Source organism: Eutrigla gurnardus (genome assembly GCF_963514095.1).
Source record: "Eutrigla gurnardus genome assembly, chromosome: 6".
Lineage (NCBI taxonomy): Eukaryota > Metazoa > Chordata > Actinopteri > Perciformes > Triglidae > Eutrigla > Eutrigla gurnardus.
This window is the reverse complement of record NC_139920.1, coordinates 1,135,161-1,162,137: the sequence shown is the minus strand read 5'-3', so window position 1 is coordinate 1,162,137 and position 26,977 is coordinate 1,135,161. Positions and strand designations below refer to the sequence as shown.

At 45.5% G+C, this 26,977-nt stretch overlaps 1 protein-coding gene across 1 annotated transcript in view; it reads left to right on the top strand.

Moving 5' to 3' along the window:
- Nucleotides 1–16,779: 16,779 nt before the first annotated feature.
- frem1b (Fras1 related extracellular matrix 1b) overlaps nt 16,780–26,977 on the top strand; it is a 134,679-nt gene continuing 124,481 nt past the window's right edge. Inside the window, exons 1-3 of the mRNA XM_084011537.1 lie at nt 16,780–16,935; nt 17,137–17,257; nt 17,904–18,026. The gene's annotated coding sequence lies outside the window, so the exon portion shown is untranslated. The remainder of the gene's footprint in view (nt 16,936–17,136; nt 17,258–17,903; nt 18,027–26,977) is intronic.

Genomic DNA, 26,977 nt, shown 5'->3' with positions numbered 1-26,977 from the left:
TTTTATTTGCTTCAGGCAGAACAATGGCTTCGTGACCACTGCTACAGTGCGGAGAAGTAATTTTCTACGGTTGACTTCGGTGCTGACGTTTCCAATAGAAGTGAATATCGCTGCTTCCTGCTCGCTCCCGTTCGCGTCCTCACTTCTTATCCGCATATTTTTTTGGGAAAAATACGGACATCCATGCCAAACATCCAATTTTTTTTACAAAGACCAAAAAATGTGAGCACATTACACCAATTCTTAAATCCTTACATTGGCCCCCTGTATGTCAGAGAATTGATTTCAAAATCCTCCTGCTCACATATAAATCACTACATGGTCTAGGGCCGATATATATCACTGATATGCTCCCACTACATAAGCCTTCAAGACCACTAAGATCTTCTGAGACCAATCTGTTAGTGATTCCCAGAGTAAACAACAATCACGGGAGAGCATCATTTAGTCACTATGCAACAAATAGCTGGAATAAACTTCCTGAAGATGTAAGACTTGCCCCAACTCTGACCACTTTTAAAACTAGACTGAAAACTTTTATGTTCACCATAGCTTTCTGCTAAATCTTTTAATGTCTGCACTGTTTTTAATTAGTGCAAATATGTTTTTATTCTCCTTGTCTTTCTGTAATGCATTTTTGATTTTGCCTTTATTTTCTTTTAATTCTTCTTTTTTTTTTCTTCACTTTGTTGTATGACATGTCATGATGTGAAGCACTTTGAGTCTGCCTTGTGTATGAAATGTGCTATACAAATAAAGTTGCCTTGCCTTGCCTAAATAACTTGTTGTTAACTCAGTGACCCGCCCCCCCAACACCTGTAATTGGCAAGTTGCCTTGGTTCGTTGGTTGGATTGGTTGAATTGTATGATCGACAAACCGAGATAGGAATAGTAGAGCGTTGGCCACTCCGAGGTAAAAAAACAAAACCCAAATCATCAGCTTCCAGCCCAGGGCGGGCACGGCTGACTCTGTGAGCGGGCACGGCCCGCCAATGCCCACCCATGCCGCCGGGACTGTAGGATAGAGGGAATCATTCGGGGCGGTCAGACGCATAAGGTTTCCCTTTATGCGGATGACCTCCTTCTTTTTCTCTCTAACCCTGATACCACTCTCCCTCACATCGTATCTCTGCTCAGTTCCTTCGGGGCCATCTCAGGGTACAAACTCAATCTGAATAAGAGCGAATATTTTCCCAAAACACCCTCCCCCCCTCGGCGAATTGATATACCATTTAAGATTGTGAAGGACTCATTTAAATATCTTGGTGTGACTATCACTCGGACATACTCAAAACTATTTCAGGCGAATTTTGCTCCTCTTCTTGAGCGCTGTAAAGCTGACTTTGCACGTTGGGCAGCCCTTCCTCTCTCTTTAATTGGCAAACTTAATTCAGTGAAGATGAACATTCTCCCTAAATTTCTTTATTTTTTTCAATGTCTTCCCATTTTTATTACTTGCTCATTCTTTAAAACTTTACAACGACTCATTTCTGACTTTATCTGGGCGGGTAAACATGCATGCATACGTAAAGAGTTCTTTGAGAGACCCAAGCGCCTTGGGGGCCTTTCTGCCCCTAATTTTCAACTATACTACTGGGCGTCAAACTTATCCAACATGTCTTTCTGGCTTTTATCTTCTGACAGTGCAAACTGTCTGGCATGGGTTAATATTGTGTATGTTCAGTTGTCTGTAACTTTGTGTTTTGCTACTGCCTACCTGGAACAGGTCTCTCTTGTAAATGAGACCCTGGGTCTCAATGAGATTTTACCTGTATAAATAAAGGTTAATAAAATAAAATAAAAATTGAGGCCTCCCTTTGTCATCCGTACTCCCTCTCTGCTCTCTTAGGGGCATCGCTTCCACTTCCAGTTTCAATCCCCAAACATAATGTTGTTGTGTGGCATTCTTTGAGAATTCTGAAACAATTTAAACTTTCCTTTGGCCTGCAGAGCATCTCTCTTTTCTCCCCGCTCTCTTACAACCCCTTATTCCCCCCTTCTAGCCATTTCTCTGCTTTTAAAATCTTGCATGATAAGGGCATCCAAAAACTGGAGCACTTGTACATAGATGGTGTCTTCGCCAGTTTCACGCGATTTAAAGAAAAATTTGCTCTCCCACGGTCTCCTTTTTTTCAGTATTTGCAGGTGAGGGACTTTATTAGGAAGAAGTTCCCAGATTTTCCCTCTCTCCCACCTAAAACTCATCTGGATCATATTATTAAAATGCTTTTACACTCTCAAAGGGGGAGGCTGGCCAAAGTTTATGAATACATAATCTCAGTTAACATGCCCTCTTTAACTAATATAAAACAGCACTGGGAGGAGGAGCTTGGCTTTGACATCTCGGATGACATTTGGGATGCAGCCTTGGATCGTGTACACTCTTCATCCATATGTGCACGTCACAGTCTTATCCAGCCTACACTGCCTACACTATTGTAAGACTGCCCTGTCAAAAATGTATCCAGACATTGACCCCCTGTGTGACAGATGCAAAATTCTTCCTGCGACTTTATACCATATGTTTTGGGGTTGCCCAGAACTAGATTGATTCTGGTCCTCTTTCTTTGATTTATTTTCTAAAATATTTAATAAAACGGTTACTCCTTGTCCCCGTGTGGCCATTTTTGGGGTAACCTCAGGAAACATATCCTTGACCTCCTGTCAGCGCAAGGCTTTGGCGTTCTCCTCCTTACTAGCGCGGCGGTTGATTTTGCTAAATTGGAAAAATTCTGCCCCACCCACCCACACACATCTCATCAGGAGTATCATGTGTAATCTCAAATTAGAAAAGATCAGGTATACTGTTAATGGTGCTCTTCAGAACTTCCATGGGACGTGGTATGGCTTTGTTGAATTTGTGAAGCGATAGATGGGCTTCAGTTGGAGTGATAGTCTTTCAGCGGACCCACTGTAGCTATGTCCTAGCCCCCCCCCCCCCCCCCCCAGTCCTTCCCTTCCTATGTGTTTGTATTTGTGTCTTTTTGTTCCCCTTTTTGTTTTTGTTTTACTTTTATTTTATTTTCTATTTCTTTCATATGGTTATTTTATTTAACTTGCATTGTTTTGATATGATTTGATTCTGTATGATCTTGGCATTGCTTTTACTTTAATATTTACATATTTATTCATTTTATTTATTTACTTTTTAAGTGTTGAAGTGATTCCCTTGTGCCCTGACATTCGCTGTTGAAATGCATCCAAGGAAAATTCAATAAAAAGAATTTTGAAAGAAAGAAAGTCTGCGTGCGTGTGCAGGAAAGAAGCAGAAGGAAGTGCCTCTGATCTTTTGTCTTCATCCTGTCACGTCCCACGGGCCATGATTATGGGATTATGGGACAGCTCCAGAACCTGTCCACCAACATGATAACTCTCCAGGGCGCACTTATGAACCCACCTCCAGTTCCAGCCGCCGCTCCTGCCGCTCCCATTGTTCAAAACTCCGCCAGGGAGCCATGGGTTTCCCCCCCGGAGAGGTATGATGGGGACCCCGGCAAATGTAAAACGTTTCTCATGCAGTGTGGCCTTGTTTTTGATCTCCAGCCGCTTACATATGCTACCGAGAAGGCGAGGATCGCTTACCTGATGGGACTGCTGCGAGGATCTGCGCTAGAGTGGGCTTCGGTTCGCTGGAGGAATCTGGACCCGACCACCGCCACCTACGCATCCTTCACCGCTGAGATGAGTAAAGTATTTGACCATCCAGTTCAAGGTAAGGATGCCTCCATGAGACTCTTCTCTCTCCGCCAAGGACGCAGGAGCGTGGCAGAATACGCTATTGAATTCCACACCTTGGCAGCTGAGAGTGGGTGGAACGGGGCGTCCCTGCAGGCCGTGTTTGTCAATGGTTTGAGTGAACTACTTAAGGACGAGCTAGTTTCACACCCTGTGTCCAAAGATTTGGACGAATTAATTTCCCTTTCGATCCGCATAGACAATCGATGCCGCGAGCGCCAAAGGGAGAAGCGGCGTAATACGAGCGGTGACGTCACTCCCCGCCGGAGGGAGGATTCCCCAGTTCCGAGGTGGCACCGACCTGTTCCCAGCCCAGCTCAGTCACAGGAACCCACGCGGCGAGAGGAGAACCCCGAGGGCGAACCGATGCAGCTGGGACGGAACCAGCTCAGCACGGAGGAACAGGAGCGACGGCGAGCCAACAACTCCTGTCTCTACTGCGGACACCCCGGTCATTACCTTGCCACCTGCCCTCGCCGTCCGTTAAACCGGAGGGCTCGCTAGCAAAAGGAGGGATCCTAGCGAGCCGAGCCACCTTACCTTTGTCGTCTCGCCCTCGAACCCAGCTGCATGCCACCATCTGCTGGAAAGACCAAAAACTTGACCTCCTGGCGCTCATTGACTCTGGAGCCGACGAGAGTTTTTTAGACACCACGCTCGTCAGACAGCTGGGGCTTCCCACGGAGCTACTGGAGGAGCCGCTGGAGGCTAACACGCTCGATGGGAGACTGCTGGCCCGTGTTACCACCCGTACAAGCCCAGTCCAGCTTCAGCTGTCAGGTAACCACTTTGAACACATTTCATTTTTTGTTATAGACTCACCTTACATACCACTGGTTTTGGGGCATTCCTGGTTAATAAGACACAACCCGAACATTGACTGGACCACTGCTACTGTCAGTAATTGGAGCCCCACCTGTCTTGCCAGTTGTTTGCGTTCTGCTTTGCCTCCTGTCACAACTCACCAGAGACCCAAACCAGACCTGCCGGACCTGTCGGGGGTTCCCGAGGAGTATCACAAGATTTCTGAGGTTTTCTGTAAAGAACGGGCTTTATCCTTACCCCCACACCGACCATATGACTGCGCTATTGACCTGTTACTGGGATCCACGCTTCCCCGAAGTCGTCTGTACAACATCTCCCGGCCTGAGCGCGCAGCTATGGAGGAATACATCACCAACTCGCTGGCAGCAGGCATCATTCGGCCCTCTTCTTCGCCTCTGGGAGCCGGGTTCTTCTTCGTGGGTAAGAAAGATGGGTCCCTCAGGCCCTGCATTGACTTCAGAGGGTTGAATGACATTACAGTAAAGAATAAGTATCCTCTCCCCCTCATGAACTCTGCCTTTGAGTCCCTCCAGGGAGCCACTATCTTCTCCAAACTAGATCTGCGGAACGCCTACCATTTGGTCCGGATCCGTAAGGGGGATGAGTGGAAAACCGCTTTTAACACACACCTGGGACATTTTGAGTACCTGGTAATGCCATTTGGCCTCACAAACGCACCTGCTGTTTTTCAGTGTTTACTAAATGATGTATTGAGGGACATGCTGGGCAGGTTCGTTTTTGTCTACTTTGATGACATCCTAATCTTCTCTCAGAACCAAGCAGAACATATCCAGCATATTCCCCAGGTTCTGCTGGAGAACCGACTGTTCGTCAAGGCAGAGAAGTGCGAGTTCCACGCCTCCACCATCACTTTCCTTGGCCACATCATCACCCAGGGTCAGGTGAGGATGGAACCAGGGAAGGTGACAGCGGTCCTGGAATGGCCCGAACCGGTGAGTAGGAAGCAGCTTCAGAGGTTTTTGGATTTTGCAAACTTCTACAGACGCTTCATCAGGAATTAGTCGGGTTGCTGCCCCCTTAACTGCACTCACCTCCCCAGCTAAGCCGTTCATTTGGACCTCTGAGGCTGAGGGCGCGTTCTCTGAGTTAAAGAGCAGATTCACATCGGCTCCAATCCTCACCCAGCCAGACACCTCTCGGCAGTTTGTGGTGGAGGTGGACGCCTCGGACGTGGGGGTCGGGGCGGTTCTGTCCCAGCGGTCTCCAGAGGATAATAAGCTACACCCATGTGCCTTTCTGTCTCACCGTTTATCCTCCCCAGAAAGAAACTATGACGTTGGGAACCGCAAACTGCTGGCAGTAAAACTGGCTCTCGAGGAGTGGCGGCACTGGCTTGAGGGAGCGGAGAAGCTGTTCGTGGTCTGGACCGACCATAAGAACCTGGAATACATCAGTTCTGCTAAACGCCTCAGCCCCCGTCAAGCAAGGTGGGCCCTGTTTTTTGGTCGCTTCCGTTTCACTCTCACTTACAGACCGGGGTCTAGGAACATCAAGCCCGACGCACTGTCTCGACTGTTCGAGAAGGAGGAGACAACGACGGAGCCGGACACCATCATTCCCAAGACCTGCGTTATCGGGACAGCCACCTGGGAGATTGAGAGGGAGGTGAGAGAGGCTCTGCAGCATCAGCCGGATCCAGGTAACGGCCCCCCGGGCTGTCTATTTGTACCTCTCTCTGTCAGATCATCTGTGTTACAGTGGGGGCACACCTCCAGACTCTCGTGCCATCCAGGAGCAGCCCGCACACTTGCATTCCTGCGCCGGCGGTTTTGGTGGCCAGATATGAGGACTGACGTGCAAACTTTCGTTTCTGCCTGCCCTGTGTGCGCTCAGAATAAAGGCACCAATCGGCCACCTGCTGGGCTTCTGCAGCCATTGCCCACACCACGACGCCCGTGGTCCCACCTATCTCTAGACTTTGTCTCCGGACTCCCACCTTCCAAAGGTATGACTGTCGTAGTCACTGTGGTAGACCGCTTCAGTAAGTTTGCCCGTTATCTGCCTCTACCTAAATTACCCACAGCCAAGGAGACTGCTGAGCTCCTGGTCTCGGTGATCTTCAGCGTTCACGGTCTGCCGCTGGACATAGTGTCCGACAGAGGCCCACAATTCACCTCAGCAGTTTGGAGATCTTTCTGTCGGGCTATCGGCGCCACTGCAAGCTTGACATCCGGATTCCACCCCCAAGCCAACGGTCAAGCAGAGAGGGCTAATCAGAAGCTGGAGACCACCCTGCGCTGTTTGGCATCCTCCAATCCCTCATCCTGGTCATCTCAGCTCCCATGGGTGGAGTATGCTCACAATACTCTACCCACATCTGCCACAGGTCTGTCACCCTTTCAATGTGTGTATGGTTTTCAACCCCCGCTGTTCCCCACTCAGGAGAGAGAGTTGGCAGTCCCCTCGGTCCAGGCATACATCCGGAGATGTCATCGCACCTGGCACCGAGCCCGCGCCACCCTGCTCAGGACATCGGCCCGGAATCAACACCAAGCCAACCGTCGTCGCACCCCTGCACCCACCTATTCGGTGGGAGACAAGGTATGGCTCTCCACAAGGGACCTCCCACTAAAAGCGACCTCTAAGAAACTGTCACCCAAGTTTATTGGTCCTTTCGTGATCGAGAGAGTGATCACCCCCGTGACCGTCCGTCTCCGGCTGCCCCGCTCTCTGAGGGTCCACCCGAGCTTTCACGTCTCTCTGCTTAACCCTGTCCTCATCAGCCCGCTGCTCCCTCCTCCACCAGCCCCTCCACCCGCCAGGCGGCGGATTTTGGACGCCGCCCTCGTCCGGTCCTTCCACCGCACTCATCCAGAGAAACCTGGAGGATCGCCTGGGGGCGCTCGTCGGGTAGGGGGTACTGTCACGTCCCACGGGCCATGATCAGGACCTCCTACCCAGTGTGTGTATGTTTGTGATGTTTTGTCTTTGGTGTGCTTGGTGTGTTTGGTTTGGTGTTTGTCTCTGTGTTTTGCTCCTCCTCTCTCTCCCTCTGGAAGCCGCTGGTGGGCGTGGTCGCTGGAGCTCCGGTCGGCACACCTGCAGCTCATCAACCGATCAGCGCGCCTACTTATACCCAGACCAACCTTCCAGACCTCGCCGGATCGTTGAATCAGTCACAGTGAGAAGACGCCAGCCGCACCTGAACTAGTTCTCGTGTTTTTTCTGAATACCCTACTTACCTGTTCTCTGCCTCATCACAGACCACCAGCCCCGAGCCTGAACCGGTCACCCGCCGACTACAACCTGGAGCCAAAGCCTGATCCTGAATCACACCATCACTCCCGGCGCCACAAAGGACACCAGCCACGTTACCACTGTTGTTTGCACATTTCCAATAAACCACACGTGTTCCAACTAACTCTAGTCTGCGTTTGAGTCCCTGGCCCCAGACCCTGACACATCCAGTCAGATTAGAATTGTACAGTAACAGTTGAACTGTCGGACTGAGGCAGAGAACAAGAAATAATCACTGCTGCGCTGATGTGATGAAGACTGACAGCTCTATGAACCGTTTAATCAGCTGAGAGAGAAACATATTTATATTTGTCTGTTATTTTAATATGGCAAGTACAATCCTACAGTTATTATTCACCTAACAAAGTATATACTTCACTGAGCTCCTATAATACTCAAAGCTCTACATTCAAAACCGTACTTCAGTAAGAGTATATGCGTAAGTGTGCTCTGTAGAGAAGAGGTACGGGTCAAACAATTATGTCCAAACGCCTTTTCCTCGACCTCAAGCAAAAAATGCCACTTAGGTGAAGGAAAGAGGAGAATGGGAACTCATCAGGATTTAGGAAAAGACGGGATCCGACTGCACTTTCACTGGAGTACGTCATTCTAATGGTGCTAATGATCGACTGACGTGGGTGTGTTGTGATGAAACTACTACGATGGACTACAAACAGCACATGGTCCACTTCTCCCCATGTTGTTGCTTCTAGAAACAGCTCCTTCAGGGCCAGCAGCTCCTCCTCCCTGCTGCTGTTACAGTATGATGCCACTAAACTGCACAGGCCAACACTATTCATTCACACATGGAATATCAATTGAACGTTAAACATCAATACAACCTTTGTGCGAGAATGTGAATTTAACCATTCAATTCTATTTTGCTATGTTCACTTGTTAATCATTTATATACTATTTATATAATATCTATAACATCTGTTGTATCCTATGCTAAAGGAGATGTGAAAGGAAGCATCTAAGCACCTTTGCATTCAGAGAATGCGAGGGGCTGCGGTCGAATAGTCTTTTTTACTTAGGAAGGTTCCTCACGGAATAAATGACCCAGGAGTATTTAAGTTAGTTCATTTTAGCATCAGATACAAGGGATCTTCCTTTACCAAAGGAAAGGAGATTAAGCCGACCCACAATTCCTTGTGACGCACACCTCGGCCGTTCACCAAAACAAGCAAAATGCCTATTTGCATACTTACTTACTTGATCACTTACATGCAGACAGTAATTGGAATTGTGTTGATAAATGTGTGTGGACAGTGATAACAACTTGATTATATTTAAATTTATATATTTCAATCATGTAACAAATGTTTAAAAAAAAAGAAACTAAAGCAACATCCATCCATCCATCCATTGTCTACCGCTTATCCTGTATTCAGGGTCGCGGGGGGGCTGGAGCCGATCCCAGCTGTCATTGGGCGAAGGCAGGGGACACCCTGGACAGGTCGCCAGTCCATTGCAGGGCCAACAAATAGAGACAAACAACCATTCATGCTCACATTCACACCTACGGCAATTTAGAGTCATCAATCAACCTATCCCCATCCTGCATGTCTTTGGACTGTGGGAGGAAGCCGGAGAACCCGGAGAGAACCCACGCGTACACGGGGAGAACATGCAAACTCCACACAGAAGGAACCCGTCCCGACCCCGGAATCGAACCCGGGACCCTCTATTAAAGCAACAAATAAAATGAAATGTAAATACAGCAAAACAAGTTCTTGATTGTGAAAAGGATTAACAAATATTACATCTCCTAAAAGGACTGGTGGTGCTCAGAGAATCTGAGCACCACCAGTCCTGATGATCGGCACCCGCGATTGACGTGCGTCCCCACTGGAGAAACTACAATAATGGACTACAAAAAGCACATCGTCACTTCTCCCCATGTTGTAGGTTTTATAAATCAAATCAAATCAAACTTTATTTATATGGCACTTTTCATACTTTTTACAGTAGCACAAAGTGCCTCACAGAAAATCAAAGCGAACAAAACAAAAAACAAAACAAAATATGAACAACAAAGAACACCATGAAACCCAAACCTCCCACCCCCACAAATATACACACAGAGATACACAAAGACATACACACTAACGCACACAAACATACACACACCCACACACACTAGCTGTTGCTGAGGAGACATGGCTGGGCACCGAGATCTGAGGTGAGGAAGAAGCTACCTTTGGGGGCCGCGCACACCGAGAGGAAATCATGGTCTCGTTCACTGACTGGCTTCAGTTCAGCAGCTCCTCCTTCCTGTTTGACCGTTTGGTGTATTTACATTCCATTTGTGGTTTTAGTAACATGATTGAAATAAATATAAAATACCATTCAATTACATTTATCAACACAATTCCAGTTACTATATGTCTGCATGAAAGTTATAATTAAATATGTAAATAGGCGGTTTATTTTCATGAACGAGGTGTGCGGCACTTGTTGCTCTCTCGCAAGGAATTGTGGATTGTGGGTCGGCGTACTTTCCTTTCGTATAGGAAGGTCCGTTGCATCCGATGCTAAAGGAGATCTGAAAGGAAGCATTGGAGCTTCTTTCCTTCACATTTAGAGAATCCAAATGTGATAGTGTGATTTCATGTGTAGGTAATTGTGTGATGAAAACACATAATAAATACTAATAAATATGTTAGTGACATTTGATTAAAAAGAGTAAAACAATTATTACAAGTATTTGAGGTGTTATAAAGATGTGTCCAAGAGTTAAAAACAGTTACAATTCATTGAGGTGATAAAAACATGTGTACAGTGATTAAAAAGTAATTACAATGCACCTTGGATGTGTGTTCGATGATCGATTAGGCACTTTGAATGTGTGTTCGATGATTGATTAGTTTTGTCTACAGGCCTGAAGGGGAAGCCCTTGCCGCGCGATGCTTCACTGTTAATGAAGCTGGCAAGGATTCAACACCCTGTCTGTCTTTCTTTATTTCACATATCCCTCTTCAGATATGACAAACATGGTTTGCATAATATGGTTGTGCTGTATTTTATGTAATGTATGTATGCCCTGACGTGTAGCGGAGTCGTGCGGAGAATGTTATTTTGTATGTTACTTTGTTGTTAAGTCCTCGTGTAGCTCTTCGTACGGTATGAGCTAGCTAGCTAGCCACCTGTGGCTCACGGAGTAGTCTGTTACGTCAGAAAGAATACTGTGTGCGCGCGTGTGCGTAGAGAACGAGAAAGAGAGACTGAGTAACGATATGTTCATACATAAAGGTTATGTTGGGTCATGTACAGTATACTCACCAGTGTTATTTATTAATGCGGAGTATTTGAGTATGTGTGCACACTATGAATACAGTGTTTTGTGTTTATTATTGTGTGTTAATGAAGACATGTGAATACATGTGAATGTAAAATGTGTAGATGATGTTTTTCGTTCACTGTTAATGAAGCTGGCAAGGATTCAACACCGTGTCTGTCTTTCTTTTATTTCACATATCCCTCTTCAGGGACATTACGCGAACGGCTCTTACCATGGCTGCCACTTGTTTACTTCCAGGTCACTTCTTCAGTTAGGAACCTTCCTAAGCAAAATAGACTATTCCACTGCAGCCTCGCTGAAAGGAGCGCCGGTGCGACCGAGGAACATATTTAGCCGCACTTCACTGATTTTTGGTCGCATGTGCGTCCTAAATGTCACTCTGGAGCCCTGGCTTCCTCAAAAAACAGTCCGGGTGGAACAATGATCCCTGCTGAGCAGCCGCATAATGCGCAAGCAGAGTTTTTGCCTCAAGCATTTTTTGTAATCGAATTACTCGATTAACTCAAGTAATTTGAGTAATCATTTCAGCCCCAGACCTGACTGTCCACATTTAAAATAAGATCATTCTTTATTTGTCCCACGGCGGGACATTTACAGTGTTCCAGCAGGAAATGGGATAGTTGGTTCAACAACGAGAAGCATCAGTTAAACAAGCAATATAGGCCTATAATACATAATTAAAAGGTAAACCCTACTAAAAAAAACAGCTTGGACCAGCTTAAGCTGGTTTCAGCTGGTTTGATGGTTTTGGTTAGGTTTGGTCAGCTGGTCTTAGCTGGTCAAGCTGGTTAAGCTGGTTTTAGCTGGTTTGATGGTTTTAGCTAGGTTTTTGTCAGCTGGTCTTAGCTGGTCTTAGCTGGTCAAGCTGGTTTTAGCTGGTTTGATGGTTTTAGCTAGGTTTTTGTCAGCTGGTCTTAGCTGGTCAGCTGGTCTTAGCTGGTCAAGCTGGTCTTAGCTGGTCAAGCTGTTCGGGCTGGTCTTAGCTGGTCAGGCTGGTCTTAGCTGATCAGGGTGGTCTTAGCTGGTCGGGCTGGTCTTAGCTGGCCTTGCTTGGTCAGCCTGTCTTGGTCTTGGCTGGTTCGGGTTTTTTGAAGTGGGGTCATATAAATGTAGCGCCTTTAGCTACACACTATGACACCTACAATCTCTCTAGATCGGAGAGCTGGTAATAGTTTTTCAAACACGATAGCATGAAGTTCACAGTTGACATTGCCACAGGTAAGTAATATTTTGCAGTGTATGAAAATAAAAGACACACAAAATAAAAAATAGAGCTCTTTCAAAAAGTTCAAAAATAATAAAATAAAAAAGTTCAAAAGAAAGTGTCTCCTTGTTTGTAGAAGGTCAGAGTTCAGTTTCAGTTCTGTTCATACTACCCAGGTAGATTTTTGTGTTATATTCTTATCTGTATCACGAGTGAAGTGAGATGATGTCTAAAGTTCCTCGGAGTGGATCCCACAGTTGGCCAGACCGTGCACTGAGTCGCTCGTCCTTTCTGGCTCGCCACCGAACCTCCGTTCGGAATCTGAATCAAGTCCTAATCCGGCAAAACGAAAAACCACATAGAGTGCAGAACAATAACCATTACTCTCTATTCAAATCATGACATCTTTTTACTTCCACTTTTCACTCTATTTCACTCTATATCTTCCATATATATACCCAGATGCAGGATATACAGCATTCAAAGCATTGTAAATTAGTCTGTACATTTTTTACAGTACAGGATAAGTTTTTTACCATGACAATTACCTATCACATCACCTACATATCTTTAACCATAGATTATATATATTTTTAAATCTTTCAACCATAAATTAACAGTATAAAATTATTCTTTTTAACCAACATGAATATTTAACAACTTTAGTGCAGTAAAAAACATTATGCACATTGCTTTAATCAAAAGCACTTTTTCTATCACAACTGACATTATATCAACACAAATATCCATGCCATCTCTTTCTCTCTTATATGCTCCAGTAGTGGCAATTTAGCTTAACCAGCTACACCATTACATTACAAGTAATACCTGAGTTAGCTTAGTGGCGCTAGCCGTGATTAGCATTAGCTTCACGCTAGCTCAGCTAGCAAGCTTTTTTCAGTTACTTTTCCAAGTTCACAATGATACTGCAGGTACCACGGTGGGTTTAAAACACTAGGAAACATATCGGGGACTTCGACTGGTTTTATGAACATACTTCAATGAAAAGAATTTTCTCACATCATGCTAATATCAACAGCTAACCTCAAGGCCTAGCCCCTTTGGATGTAGCATGGTTCTTACCGGAGTTTTCACAGAGGCTTAACACGGTGAAACTGGCTCCTCTCTCTGATGCACACTCGCGCAATTTTCCCTTAATAAACAGAAGATGTATCAAGATACTGCCCAAGGATTAATCATTAATTTACGTGGTTTTCATCATGTTACATACCCCGGTTCGTCAGCTCCTCTACATGCGGGTGCTCTGTTCAGTAGCTCGGCTCTGAGTGAGATGGCGCTTGGCACAGACTGAGATCACGCTCAGTTCAGAGTGAGGTCACGTTCGATAGTCATGACACTGAGTCAGGCTAAGGTACTACATTCAAATCACATAAATTGGTTCAGTAATCATGTGGGTTACATAAAGTACATATCTATAGTCGATCTGTTCCCAGCCATTATCAACGATCAGCGCAGAGTTTGGAGAAGTAGAGAGCTGCTCCACCCCAACGCTCAGCTTTGTACCGCAGTGAACGGGGTCCAGAGAAAAAGCCAAATTAACCACCTAAAACAAGGCTCACCTAAAAATGTTTGTCAGCTCAACTGAATGTTGTATAGGTAAAATTCACACCACTTTACATCGCCGTCAGACCGCGCTTTCTTTTGGCACTACATTTTCTCAACCGCAGAACCCCTGTATCCCTACGCATTAGCGTAACTGGCCAACAGCTGATCTGCGAGCGGCGGAATACAGCGCGAGGCCCAGTTGCTGGACGAGAGGTTTCGGTCACGAAACTTACCTCTCCGTATCCTTCCACATTAGCGCTAAATAATTTCACCATGCCCGATCTGACCACTTGCTACAGCAGCAATGTCACATTGTACGTTTCAATTAACACAACACACTAACTGAGTCTCCCCCACCCCCAACCATGCACACATAATTTATTTCCTGCTCATTAGTGTACATTGAAAACCATCTAAAACCATCAACCAGCCTATTCAACCAGCTTCTACACCATCAACCAGCTAAGACCATCTAAAACCACCAATAGCCTATTGAACCAGCTAAAACCATCCACCACCCTATTCTACCAGCTAAGACCATCAACCAGCTAAAACCACTAAGGCCAGCTAAAACCATCAACCAGCCTATTGAACAAGCTAAAACCATCCACCACCCGCTAAGACCATCTAAAACCATCAACCAGTTAAAACCACTAAGACCAGCTAAAACCATCAACCAGCCTATTGAACCAGCTAAAAACCATCCACCACCCTATTCTACCAGCTAAGACCATCAACCAGCTAAAACCACTAAGACCAGCTAAAACCATCAACCAGCCTATTGAACCAGCTAAAACCATCCACCACCCGCTAAGACCATCTAAAACCATCAACCAGTTAAAACCACTAAGACCAGCTAAAACCATCAACCAGCCTATTGAACCAGCTTAAACCATCAACCAGCCTATTGAACCAGCTAAAACCATCCGCCATCCTATTCTACCAGCTAAGACCATATAAAACTATCAACCAGCTAAAACCACTAAGACCAGCTAAAACCATCAACCAGCCAGTTATACCAGCTCAAACCATCTAAACCCACCAGCTAAGACCAGCTAAAACCATCAACCAGCCTAAGCTGGTCTAAGCTGTTTTCTTTAGTAGGAAACGTAGCAACATAGAACTGAACGGTTAAATTCTCATTCTGACACATTGATATTCCATGTGTTTGAACAGCGTTGATCTGTTGGTTTACTGGCAGCAGAGTTGATTGTAACAGCAGCAGGGAGGAGGAGCTGCTGGACCTGAAGGAGCTGTTTCCAGAAGCAACAACATGGAGAGAAGTGGACCCTGTGCTGTTTGTAGTCCATCGTAGAAGTTTCACCACCGCACACCCACGTCAGTCTTCAGCTGTCAATCATCAACAGCATTATAATTAAGTAGTTTAGTGAAAGTGCAGTCAGATCCCGTCTTTTCCTAAATCCTGATGAGTTCTCCTTCTCATCTTTCCTTCGCCTTAGTTGCTTTTTCCCCCCGAGGTCAAGGAAAAGGCGTTAAGACATAATTCTTTGACTTTTTTAATGCAACCAGGGTGATGGTTTTGGCGCTTGAATCATACTAGATTATAAATCGTTTACAGTCAATTTACATGAATTTTCAACCAACAAGCAGAGGTCACGTTAGTGAAAGCTGATAGAAGTCGCCTTGGCTTAGTTTGTTATGAGATGATAATCCCAAATGTTTAAATGTCAGAAATGTCTCACACCAGGACCAATTGATCGTCTTGCACTGCGACGCGATTGCCCCCCTCCCCGTCCCCCACCGGTTTGCACTGACACTGCTCCGAGACAACAGTATTTTCAGTCAATCGATTAAAGCCTACATCATGTCCACATTGCGTACCTGTGCATGTGCTCGTGCATGAACATAACAGAGCATTCACACTGGACAAACTGGTTATGGAAAGGATGGCCTAGTGTGATTGCGCCCTTCGTATGCAGCAAAGACGTTTGAAGAAGAGAGAGAAAGACTGATTGTTTTCCAGGTTCAAGCAATAGCCCCTCCAAATGTCTGTGCACGTCCCTGGTATAAAGTGACATAAAATTGAAATACTCAAGGAAAGTGCAAGTACATCAAAGTTCTACTGAAGCCCAGTACTGCAGTGAATGCTCTTAGTTAGATTTCAGATTGAATATACTGATACACACATACTGTGTGTGTTTTTTGTCAGCAGTTTTCCTTCCTCCTGGATGGATTTCCCAGCCCTCACCAGACCCTCCACATACAACATGTGTTTAATCACTCAGACTCTGAATGCAGTCTACTGCTCGGAGAGGAAACAACAGTTTCCACTCTGCAGCACAGTAAGACATTCTTATCAAACTTCACCAGAAAAATCTACCGCCCAGTTCCCCAGGGAACCTTGTGACCCCTGCCCTTTCCTAGTGCCACCATCAGGACAAAATTCACAAACATACAAATCTACTGGGCAAAGTTCTCTACAAGTAAATGATCACCAGAGAATGAGCCATTTCCATTTAAGACACCTTTTCATTAATGTTACCCTCGAGAAAAAGTTGACATCTTTTTATTGAAACTCAGGATCTTTTTTTTTTCTGAAGTTGTGCTCTTTACCACTCTTTGACTTTAGCTACTTTTCAGATTTAGATAATCAAAACAAAAAACAAATGAGCTTTCAAATTATGATGTTTTGTTACAGAATTTCCAGCAGAGTGCAAATTATACATATAAACAATAAAGATGATCAATAAGGTTGCAAAACACAAATGCACACTATGCCAGAAATCTGCATCACAGAGAAGGAAATACAGAGCGTTGGAGGCAGTGAGGCAAGGGGCTGTAAAAACCTCTGGAAACCTCTCTGCACCCCCTCTCTCCCCCTCTCTCTCTGTTTTTTTTCCAGCTTTAGGACAGACTCGAAGAAACTCAGTCGCCCTTTGTTCTCCGATCTCAGTTTACTCTCTCTCTCTCTCCCTGTTGGTAGAGTCCATACGTCTCAGGGTGACGTGTGTATGTGTGACAGCATTCCTGTGAGTGTGTGTAGAAGGTGAAGAAGACGAACAGAAGCTCTAACAGCGTGGAGGTAGGTGCCAACAGGCTTTCACACAGGTTGCTGCTCTCTCGTGCCAAAACATGCTCCAACATTCTTTGACACAGAGACGAATGACAAAAAAAACAGGGGATTGCCTTCCTTTTACTCTCTCATGGTGGTGGTGGTGTTCGGCTTCTTTCTAATGTGAAACACCTGTAAACACACAGATTCATGCCTAGTGTGTCCCTTCAGTGTTACAGGCTGAGGATGTGATCACAGCAGCAGGAGTTCAGTGGAAATCTTCTCTGCAGAGTTTTGTGGCAGTGATAGGGCGACCAGCAGACCTGCACCTCTACTCACTGATGAAACCACGGTATGGACAGAACAACTGCATGGACATTACACTCACTGTATGGATATAGAAACTGTATGGACAGATACACCTTATCATCGTGAGTTTCTCAACTGCTTCTCGACTGATCTGTTCCACCTCAGAGACTCCTCAGTCACTGTTACAGTCCTCAGTTTCCTGTTTTGTGGCTGATGCTGATAGTAACTGACCCATGAACGGTTTATATCCCGTTTGTTTTTCCGTGCTTTGACGGACGTCTACGGTTTTTAAAACGTATCCATGGTGGCTTGTTTTTTCCAAAGAAACATATCAGTGTTTGAGTCTCGAGATTTAAACCAGATGGGATTATCATTTTCACGGTTGTATCTCCATTATCCTCCATCGTGTAAGGTCATGCTCTATTGATTTGAGTGGATTAGTTCAAACAGGTCAGCTCTGACAGCCTAGATTAAATATTGATGGCGACGAATGGAAGTTGATTTGTAGAACAATGGATTTGGAATTTTAGAATATTTCTAGATATGGGAGCAACTCCCTCCAAAGTGCCAGCCAGTCTGTCAGCATCAGCGTTCAAAGGCCTGCGTGGGTCTGATGGTGGTCGGATCTGAAGTTAATTATAATGTTTCATTCAGAATCGTGCCCCTCACCCTATATGTTTCCCATTTAGCAGCAGTGAGTCACTTCCGATGGTCGCAGCAGGTGGTGGATCGTTCAACAGACGGTCCTGGCTGAGTCCGGCTTAGTCATTTGTGCAGAGAAAAACACCAATCCTAGTGCCAACGCTGTGCAGGTAAGATTCCCTTCTTCGAGAGAGATGTGCAAGGAAGTGAGTGGGGGAAATGTTCTGTTATCTGTCTGAAGAACTTCTGTTACAACTTTATTCTATAAAGGTTTTTTCCAGTGTACTAGTCTAGAAAACAGGAAGTGAAGGCTCGGGATCAACACCTAGAGGAAGGAAGTCAGACTTACTCCTCCCCTTCTGCTTTCTGTGATTCCGGTCTCAAACTCCCTTAAGGCTAGCAACTTGCCCGATGTTGATTCGTGTTCTGACACGGCCGGCATCAGTCGGAGTTTTTTTGGTACATCTCTTAACTCTGGCAGCGGCATGCTCCAGTAACGTTGACATGACCGACATACCGATCCGTTCCACTTCGCACGGGCTTCCTGGTATCGGTTTAAAGCTACAGACGGCTAGCAAACCGTCAGTGTGTTAAATGAGCTCCTCCAGAGCTAAAGTATAGACAGGCTTCACCGCTGGGTCACCGACCATCAAATTATGTTTCTTTTATTTTAATAAACGTCTTGTCACACAGTCCACATACGTGTTTTAAGGTTTTATGCAGTTTTCTTTTATGGGGAATCAGACATGTTAATGACGGGGCTCGACGTTCCATCCAAACGAGTTTCCTCCAGACACTATTTTGCTGCCCACCACAGGGGCTTCCGAAACTTAGCACCGCCCAAGTCCATTGTGATTGGTTGAGAGAAATACAAACGAGCCAGAGCGTTTTTCCCCCCATCCCGGAGATGTGATATACTTTAGCCAGACCTTTTACTGTGGAGACGGGGTTGGCAAAGCCAGATTACCAGTGTGCTAACCTATGTAGGCAAGGCTACAACGAAACTTACCGTCAAAACCAAACAACTTAAACTGGATATTAAACAACACTAATAAAAAAACTAAAACCTAAATCTAATGTTTTCATGTAAAATTGTCTGCAGCCATGCTAGCAGCTCAGCTTTTCAGCGGTTCTGTGAGTTCAAATATTAAGAGGTAAAGTCAGAGGTTCACCAAAATAAGAGGGATTTATCCACAGGGGAACAGGGATGCGTTATTCAGGGAAACGCTGCATTACTGCGTGTGCCAGGTCAGCTTATATTAAGTAAATGTGTGGCAAGTCAGCATCTTTGCAGCTCCACTTTGGCAAACTTTCAGTTCAATATTCTGTCAGGCGCAAGTATGACCGTTCCAAAAGCATTGCACCCTCAGTTTAATATTTTGCACCCTCAGTTGAACTGTGAATAATACATTCCAAGTGCAAGGTGGTGTGTACATGGACATGTGCAGCGCAACACGCAAAGCAGCTGGATGAAGGAGCATGGAGGAACATGGCTCAGCAGGTGTGGTGATTAAATAGTCTCTCAGCCAGTCACATCACTGGTATCATCGTTGATAAGTAGGTTATGATTCATCCCGGTAACTGAATGACTCCTCACCAGATAGCACATAATCATAAGCCCCGTTTACTAGGGATGTGCGTATCGATCCGTGAATATCGATACTTCAGATCTGGGGGTGTTTTTTAGAATCGATCTTTACATCAAAATGTCGATTCCAAGTCCACTTTTACAAGAATTATTAATACTTTTATGACACAGACTCTCTAATCAATTTTATAGAAGTAAAAAGTGAAAGCTGTGGTCAATATTTGTGTTGGATATGTGTGGCCCCGTCTAACTGTGAGCAGCAGATCTAGAGAATCTATATAACACCGACAACGCCACCTTAGGACTTTCACCTAAAGAGTATACTCCTTTAACTTTAATATCTCAGAGGGGGTTTCCCGAAAATATCCCATACACAGGTCCGCACACAAATGAATACAGGCACGTATGATGTATAAGTTAACAATCTTTATTTCTTGCAGTAAACAATTTTAATAAGTTAGCTCTAAAACATTTATATAGTTCTTTTCTTTAATGTCAGCCAAAATATGGTGTTCCACTTACACCCATCCGTAGTGGTCCAGCTAAGAGGAAGGGGGCCGATAAACAGCTAGCTCCAGCAGCGGTCACTGCTCTTAAACTCAAAAAAACAAAGAAACAAATCAACTAGAAACTCCAACGAGAAAACCAAGATAAACCATGCAACATATATATATTTAGCAGGTCCTTCACTGTCACTGCTGCAATATTTTCCCTCTACTCCCCACTGACAACTCACGGTCTGATCTGAGCGGACAAGATTGAACTCCAGTAGCTTCAAAGCTTGTCTATGCGACAAGAGCAGCGCGACTGGTTACGCTAAGTACGCAGAGCAACGCGACTGGTTACAACTAAACGGAGCAACGCTAATTAAACAAAGCGAGGCTAATAAAACAGAGGCTAAATACACAGAGCAAGGCTAGTAAAAGGAGAGGCTAGGCATTAAAGGCAAAAGTTTGTAGGCAAGACAGGGCACACAGCAGCCCAACGCCAGACAAGCTTCAAAAACAAAAGCAATCGTTAGTGACAACACCTAAACACACTTAGCAGACAAAAATAGCACTAAGCTCATAGCACGGGTTACCTGCGTCGAGCCCGCATCAGCGCTAATAGCTGTTAGCAGCTACGGCGGCAGCAGCGGCAGCTAACCGGACAGGGGGGTACACACACGCACACACACCATCCCGGCCCACCGCGCCAACCTACAACAAAGGACCGTCAGCGCAGCATGTTATTACCTCGTCACGTCATGAGACTGCGCTACATACCTGCGGAACACTGCACAGACGCCGGGATACGATGGCTCGGCGGAGCTGCCAACACGCAGCACCCGCTTCGGCAGAAGAGAGAGAGAGACTAAATAACCGGGGGGGTATATAAACCACCCCGCATTAGCGGCCGAGGCCACGGCGGCACTACAGGTGCCGGAAAGGGGCGTGTCACACCTGCCGCGATCGCCATACCTGTCGCAAAACAGACTAACGAGGACACCAAAGAACCGAAATGAATAGATACCATATATCATCCGGTTACATTCGGAACTACTTTTCTTCTGGCTTCCTCTTCCTGTTTGACTTGGCCAAGCTTGGCAGCTCGCGCACTGATATGCGCGTCACATGCACACACGCCAGCAGTCGTCTATCAGTCAGTCAGAGACAGTGGAGAAGACCACTCTGTCTGGTCCAAAAATAATTATATTGAAGTCAGAGCAGCTGTTCTTATTTTCATAGATAGTACATACATAGTCGGCGCAGTAATATTATCTGTGAAACATGACGGGACTATATACCTTCTGCTTGTTTTCACAACCCTGTACGATGCACGTTATAACCATGATGTTTGATTGTTCACAAATTATCTTACTACAACCTGATGCTTCCTCAACTGTGCACAAACTACTACAGGTAGTGCAGGCGACGGCGTGCAGGTCACGTAGGTTCTATTGACGGAAGTAAGAGGGGGAGGGGAGTGATGATATTACTGCGCTGACGTCGAAGTGCTTCCAGTTGTTATTCCGCCATTATATAGTTATCCTTGTTATCCGCTTAGAAAAATTGGCATGTTTCATTTTGTGTAACCAAACTTGGGTCGTGTAACTACTCACGTAACCGTATTTAAATAGGGACAACGTGGAAGTGCTTTGTCGCTTCTAACTTCACCCCCCTTTGGATCCTAAGGAATATACTGGGCCAAGCTACATGCTAGCAAATTAGCGCTGCGTGAAGTGCGCGCAAGAACCATTGAGTGCACGCACAGAGGAGAGGGAGGTATGTATCACCTCGTCTAAGATCAGGGCAGAACATAGTTCAGTATGGAAATGCGGTGGTGTTTTCCTTTAAAGAGAAAACAAATTCTGATATTTGGCAGCTTGTTTAATTCTTATACAGAGGTATAAAATACATTTTTCATAATCACATTCACAAGTTTTCATTGTAAAAGTCATCATTTTCATATACACAAGTAGGACATCTAAAAGTGTCGGTATTGGTATCGTATCGAGAGCCTTGGTATTACTTGGTATTGGATCGAAAGGAAAAATAGTGGTATCGCACATCCCTACCGTTTATGCTGCCTTTTCGTTGCGGGAGTATCACTCCCTTTTTCCGCACTGTTGTCATTGTAAAAGCTACTGAGACAGAAAGGGCTGTTACGCCTGTGAGACGCCAATGGAGGTCGTCATGTAGCCGCAGACTATCAGACCCTGCTGCAGTGAGAGGTTTTCTAAAGTGAATTTGATGCTCAGAAACATTACCGCTTTTGACCACAGGAGCCGCCAAAATCAACAACTTCACTCATTTACATTAAGCTTAGTTTTGTTAGAAACTCGGTAGTATTTTTGATGGTCGCGCATCATTCCCTCATTTTACCCAGCGACATATTTCTATTCTGAAAAGGAGGCTGCTTTCGTTTGAGGGGGTAAGACTACATATGGAACTTTCTAGACACAGTTTCTGTACCCATATATTCACCTGTATGTACACTCAACAAAAATATAAACGCAACACTTTTGTTTTTGCTCCCATTTTTCATGAGATGGACTTAAAGATCTAAAATTCATTCCAGATACACAATATTACCATTTCTCTCAAACATTGTTCACACATCAGTCTAAATGTGTGATAGTGAGCACTTCTGCTTTGCTGAGATAATCCATCCCACCTCACAGGTGTGCCACATCAAGATGCTGATCTGACATCATGATTAGTGCACAGGTGTACCTTATACTGCCCACAATAAAAGGCCACTCTGAAATGTGCAGTTTTGTCTCACAGCAAAATGCGACAGATGCCACAAGCATTGAGGGAGCGTGCAATTGGCATGCTGACAGCAGGAATGTCAACCAAATCTGTTGCTCGTGCATTGAATGTTCATTTCTCCACCATAAGCCGTCTCCAAAGGCGTTTCAGAGAATATGGCAGTACATCCAACCGGCCTCACAACCGCAGACCACGTGTAACCACACCAGCCCAGGACCTCCACATCCAGCAGGTTCACCTCCAAGATCGTCTGAGACCAGCCACTCAGACAGCTGCTGAAACAATTGGTTTGCATAACCAAACAATTTCTGCACAAACTGTCAGAAACCGTCTCAGGGAAGCTCAACTGCATGCTCGTCGTCCTCATCGGGGTCTTGACCTGACTCCAGCTCGTCGCCGTAACAGACTTGAGTGGGCAAATGCTCACATTCGATGGCGTCTGGCACGTTGGAGAGGTGTTCTCTTCACGGATGAATCTCGGTTTACATTGTTCAGGGCAGATGGCAGACAGCGTGTGTGGCGTCGTGGGGGTGAGCGCTTTGCTGATGTCAATGTTGTGGATCGAGTGGCCCATGGTGGTGGTGGGGTTATGGTATGGGCAGGCATCTGTTATGGACGAAGAACACAGGTGCATTTTATTGATGGCATTTTGAATGCACAGAGATACCGTGATGAGATCCTGAGGCCCATTGTTGTGCCATACATCCATGAACATCACCTCATGTTTCAGCAAGATAATGCACGGCCCCATGTTGCAAGGATCTGTACACAATTCTTGGAAGCTGAAAATGTCCCAGTTCTTGCATGGCCAGCATACTCATCCGACATGTCACCCATTGAGCATGTTTGGGATGTGCTTGACCGGCGTATACGACAGCGTGTACCAGTTCCCACTAATATCCAGCAACTTCGCACAGCCATTGAAGAGGAGTGGACCAACATTCCACAGGCCACAATTGACAATCTGATAAACTCTATGCGAAGAAGATGTGTTGCACTGCATGAGGCAAATGGTGGTCACACCAGATACTGACTGGTTCTGAGTCCCCAGACCCCCAATAAAGCAAAAAAATGCACATTTCAGGGTGGCCTTTTATTGTGGACAGTCTAAGGCACACCTGTGCACTAATCATGATGTCAGATCAGCATCTTGATGTGGCACACCTGTGAGGTGGGATGGATTATCTCAGCAAAGCAGAAGTGCTCACTATCACACATTTAGACTGATTTGTGAACAATGTTTGAGAGAAATGGTAATATTGTGTATCTGGAATGAATTTTAGATCTTTAAGTCCATCTCATGAAAAATGGGAGCAAAAACAAAAGTGTTGCGTTTATATATTTGTTGAGTGTATATTATAAATCACCCACTTTATCTCCACCCATGGGCGTCGCTAGACCTCTTTTACTGGGTCACGTGCCCCAGTATTGATCTGCTGTGCCCCAGTTAAATCTCACGTTAAAGTTTTAAGGAGCTACTAAATTTGGCAGTGGATTCATTTATATTGATAATAACGGTAAAAGAATGGATTTTTTTTCTCATCCACAATGTCAAACCAAAGCAGTTTAAAGGGATAGTTCGGAATTTTGGACATAAGACCTATTTTCCAACTCAGCCGGTGTGTTCGAGACGTCTGGAGACGTTTTAAAGAAATTTCATTCAGTTCTTCTAGTTGCCGAGTTCGCTTGTGCTATGGCTAGCGCAAGTCAATCGTTCTAGTTAGCATGGCATTAAAAACACTCATACCGACTCCACAGTGCACCCGAGGCAAATCAATTAAAACACTAGACTGTCGATGTACATATCTGTGTTGATAGAATAATATTTGAAACAAAACTAACCTCGCATCGCATGAATCATCCATTTTTTGAGGGCCTAGTTTCTCAGCAGCAGCGGAATTTTACTTTGCTCCATTGGACTCAACACATGCGGACTCTCCGTCGGACTCAAAACTCTAAGACGCGCTGCCCGAAATACTGCCTCTAAATAGGCAATCGAAAAGGGCCGCAAACACCGGGCAGCCCACGGCCCAGCCATCCCACAATTACGCACTGCGAACCCGAACCTCTGCTCCGTCCGGAGAACCGTAAACCCTCGGACGCGTTGCGGGGAATTCCCTCCTGGCACCACCAGTCTCCATCAGTCATGACCACGGCCTGCTCTTCTGCTGCTGCCCCTGGTGTTGGAGCACTGGCCCTAGTTGTTCTGTCATCAGTGTCACTGGTCTAAAAAAATAAAATTGAAAAACTAGCTCAAACATTTTTTGTCTTTCAATCCCTCACACACACACATACACACACACACACACACACAGAGAGAGAAAACATAGACACACACAGACACACATTCTTTCCATCTCTCTCACTCATTCACTCGGATCGACTAATTAAAAAAAACAATCAATATGAGAAATACGTTTTCAGGCTGTAGCCTACACATACACAGTTACACACACGCACAGCATACCTCTATTTTTTTTCAATGAAAGTTAGTCTACCTAGTTGCGTTGCAAATGAAGTCCTGCAGCTTTTTCACGTATCCGGGCATAGACGAACTTGCGTTGTTCATTATTCAGATGGGACAGGCGTCGGAATCGTGGGTCAAGCGCTGTGCACTCCTGCAGCATATCATTACAGTCCCCAGAATACCGGTCCGAGATGTCGAGTAGGATTGCGCTTTTCATGTTGGCGATGGTCTGTGTGTCATTTTCGTCTGGTGACATGCTTTGTTCGATCATGTACTTCAGTGGCATTATAAGTGAAACAGTGGGCTCTTTTTCATCACAGACAACTGTTGTGGCTCTCTTCAGTGGCTTAAGCAGTTTCACTATGTCTTCTGCATCTGATATATCAGTGTTATCCAGGGTGTCGATTTCTCTCGCATTCCTTCGGATTTCTGGGCTGCTCAGCGCTGCTGAGACAGCTGCTTGTTGTTCCAGGTAGTGTGCGAGCATTTTGTACATGCTATTCCACCTGGTCTGGACATCGGTGATGAGCTTATGCCGAGGCAGCTCCAACTGGGTTTGCTTGTTGGCCAGTACGGCGGTGGCCGTGGTGCTCTTGTGAAAGAATGTAGTTACTCTTCGCACACGGCCAACGCGGGATACGCGGGATACAGCCAAGCCTCGCTTACTGGCCAGATTCACAACGTGCGCCAAGCACTTGATGTGAGGATGGAGACCGCTCTCTCTCACTGCAATGTCCATATTACTTGCGTTGTCTGTGACACAAGCTATGGTTGTTCCCCGCAACGCGTCTGAGGGTTTACGGTTCTCCGGACGGAGCAGTGGTTCGGGTTCGCGGTGCGTAATTGTGGGTTGGCTGGGCCGTGGGCTGCCCGGTGTTTGAGTGAGCTCCAAGGGCTTTTCAGACAGCCTTGGGGGTATAAGTGCCGACAGTTCGGCCCGGTTCGATTGCCTATTTACGGGCAGTATTTCGGGCGGCGTGTCTTAGAGTTTTGAGTCCGACGGAGCAAAGTAAAATTCCGCTGCTGCTGAGAAACTAGTCCCTCAAAATATGAATGATTCATGCGATGCAAGGTTAGTTTTGTTTCAAATATTATTCTATCAACACAGATATGTACATCGACAGTCTAGTGTTTTTAATTGATTTGCCTCGGGTGCACTGTGGAGTGGGCAAGACTGTTTTTAATGCCTGTCTAACTAGAACCATTGACTTGCGCTAGCCATAGCACAAGCAAACTCGGCAACTAGAAGAACTGAATGAAATTTCTGGAAAACATCTCCAGACGTCTCGAACACACCGGCTGACTTGGAAAATAGGTCTTATGTCCAAAATTCCGAACTATCCCTTTAAACTTGGGCTCCAGCACCTTGAACATTCGGATGAATTTTCTGTTCTCTACAATGTTAAATGGAGCCATATAGTCCGCTATGAACTTGCCAATGAGCCTGGTTATCTGTTTTGCACGCAGACTTGACGGGGGTAGAGTTGGTGTTGGCGCTGTGACCTGACTGTGACCTGACTGTGACCTGCACCGTTCCTTGGATGTAATTTCTTTTTCATTTAGTTTTCCGCTGCTTAACCAGCAGATGGTGCTGCCAGCCTGCCACCATAGACTGTATGCCTGCCGCACACATATACACACAAACACACACACTAAATTATTTATATACTACACAAATCATGTGGCAGTGCCATCTAGTCTTCATTTCGCGATCCATTTTTTCAAACTCGATGCGTATCGTCATGTTTTGTATTGCGATATTTCGCCAAACGATATTTCATTCCATCCCTATAAGCTACTGTATTCCCATAC